The sequence below is a fragment of the Tupaia chinensis genome, unplaced genomic scaffold, assembly GCF_000334495.1.
Source record: "Tupaia chinensis unplaced genomic scaffold, TupChi_1.0 Scaffold000709_1, whole genome shotgun sequence".
Lineage (NCBI taxonomy): Eukaryota > Metazoa > Chordata > Mammalia > Scandentia > Tupaiidae > Tupaia > Tupaia belangeri.
Window position 1 is genome coordinate 475950 of NW_006160232.1, and position 3088 is coordinate 479037.

At 38.6% G+C, this 3088-nt stretch overlaps 1 pseudogene; it reads left to right on the plus strand.

The window, feature by feature from the left end:
* The first annotated feature begins 269 nt into the window (after nt 1-269).
* Nucleotides 270-1194, plus strand: LOC102471779 (olfactory receptor 5AK2-like; annotated as a pseudogene).
* Nucleotides 1195-3088: the final 1894 nt, after the last annotated feature.

Below are 3088 nucleotides of genomic sequence, written 5' to 3' on the forward strand. Positions count from 1 at the left end.
TTAATGAAACAGTATTCAGTATGTACCCTCAGAACATAGCCCTATGGAAATTTCCCCACTCTGAAGATGAACTTAGCTAAATCCAGTGTCAAGAATAAACTGTTAAAATTCAAGTCAATAATAGCACAGAAAAATTTTTACTGATTCCACTAGGAAATGAAACATTATACTATACCTAAATCCAGAAAGAGTTAAGAATCACCATAGTCTTAACTTTATCTGCTCTTCTTTCTTTGCTGCTCTTAGCTGATAATTGAACTTTTCTAGCCATGGAACAAAATAATGACACCAAAGTAACCAAATTCATTCTCCTGGGATTTGCTGGTCAAGAGAAGTTTTGGCATATCCTCTTCATAGCATTTCTAGTCATCTATGTGATCACCCTAGTGGGGAACATAGGGATGATCCTACTCATCAAGATTGATTCTGGCCTTCATACCCCTATGTACTTTCTTCTCCAACACTTGGCATTTGTCGATCTCTGCTACACCTCTGCCATCACTCCCAAGATGTTGCAAAACTTCATAGTTTCAGATAAATCCATCTCATTCACAAGTTGTATGGTGCAGTTACTAGTCTATGGTACTTTTGTAACAAGTGACTGCTTCCTCCTGGCTGCTATGGCAGTAGACCGTTACGTGGCCATCTGTAACCCACTTCGCTACCCAATCATCATGTCCCGGAGACTCTGCATCCAGCTGTTAGCTGGTTCATATGTCATGGGATTCCTAAATGCCTCTGCAAATGTAAGTTTTATTTTCTCCTTAAACTTTTGCAAATCCAATGCAATTAACCACTTTTTCTGTGATGAGCCCCCAATTCTTGCCCTTACATGCTCCAACATTGTCTTTGATATCATGCTACTAACCGCGTTTGCAGGATTCATACAGTCATTCACTGTGTTGGTCGTCATCTTTTCCTACATAAAAATCCTATCTGCCATCCTAAAGATGTCTTCTGCTACAGGAAGGAAAAAGGCCTTCTCCACCTGTGCCTCCCACCTGACAGCAGTCACCATCTTCTATGGGACTCTCTCTTACATGTATCTGCACCATCGTACCAGTGAATCTCAAGAACAGGAAAAAGTGGCTTCTTTGTTTTTTTGTGTTCCCCATGTTAAACCCCTTGATCTACAGCCTGAGAAACCACGATGTGAGACAAGCCTTAAAAGGGATAGGAAAGAAGTGCTTCTAATTTAAACTATGATTTCCATTTAATCCTGTGCAAAAAGTAAGTGAACAGGGCTCTGCTATTTCTCAGCTCCAGAAGATGTGACAAATGTTTGTGAAATACGAAGACATTATTAATTATATATATTTGATATCAAAAAGATACAATAAATATTTCAAAACTTAGATAAATAAACTACTGGGACCAGCAGATGACATAATGTCTATGTCACTGGACTCCTATGTGGTTAACCACGGTTCGAGTCCCGGACCCGGTAACTTAAACTCAAACCAAACACGTGTGCATGCATGCCCAAGATCCTGAGAGGAGAATGGAATAGGGATTTGGGCGTGATCATTCCTTCTGGGGGGTGATTTCTCGCTTTCTGTCTCTCTGTTTCTCTCTGTCTTTCTGGTAAGCGCACATACTCTATAGCAAAAATCTCTCCAAAATAAATAAATACATAAATAAACAAACAAACAAACTTCTAATTCCCGTGTTTGATAAAGTACCTGAAATAAAGATCTCTGATACTGTTTTTGTACCTTTGATGAATATTTTTTCAACTACATGCCATTAAAAAATAGAAAAAATTGGGACCAGCAATTGGCGTAATGACATGTACTGGACTCCCATGTAATTGACCGTGGTTTGAGTCTCGGAGCCGGTGCCTTAAACTCATGCTGGGCACATGTGCATGCATGCCCAAGATCCTGAGAGGAGAATGGAGGAGAAGGGATTGTAGCATGCCCATCCCCCTTGGGGGGTGATTTCTCTCTTTCTGTCTCTCTGTCTTTCTCTGTCTTTCTGGCAAGTGCATGTGCCCTATAGCAAACATCTCTCCAAAAAAATAATAATAATAATAAATAAGAAAACTAAATTAAGAAAGTGCATAATTAATGTTGTATAATTATCCTCCTCCATCAACTAGGGTGTAAACATTTCCAAGATAAAGATTTTTTTAAGGCGTTCTTTTGAAAAATAGCTTTAATCTTGCCTTTTCTATATAGATAGACTACTTTAGATGGTAAACAAATAATTTTAAGTACTATTTCTTTTTTTAATGCTTTAATACACTTTATTTTACTCTCCACATCTAGAATATTTAACCCTTCATTTTAAGTTTAAAAATGCCCACTTGCTATTTTCTATGTAAAAGATCTAAAACTAAATTCTTTTTTTTTTCTTTTTTTTGGAGAGGTTTTCACTATAGGGCGCGTGCGCTCACCAGACAGACAGAGACAGAGAGATAGAAAGCGAGAAATCACCCCCCAGGGGGGATGGCCACACCGCAATCCCTTCTCCTCCATTCTCCTCTCGGGATCTTGGGCACGCACGCACACGTGCCTGGCGTGAGTTTAAGCCACAGGGACCAGGACTCGAAATGCGGTCGACTACGTGGGAGTCCAGTGACATAGCCATTATGCTAACTGCTGGTCCCAAAACTAAATTCTTAATTTAGAGTGACTTCAGTTCTTTGGATAAAATGTACAGGAAAGAAAATGGAGAGAAAAGACAATCAGATAGCTCCTCATATACAACAGATTTTACAAGCCAGTACTCCTCCTTTCCCTAGAGTTTCCCTAGACAATCAGGAAATTGACACAGAAGTCAGGAAGCTATGGAATGTATCAGTTTTAACATTTGGTAGATAAAATTTAAGTATACATTTTAAGAGAAACAAAATCTAATACAGACTGTACTAGTACTGAGAAAATTCATTTCTCCAAAAGTGATTCTTTACACCCTTTAATCTCTAACACTGAAGAGAAATGGATGGCTTTAGGTTTAAAGCTACAGGTCAAATATAGGCTCATACACAAGTGTTCTCACCGTTTGGGAAAACAAAAATATTAGCACATATTCATCCTATAGAAAAGCAATGTAAACATAAAACAGTAAGCACATCTCCCACTTC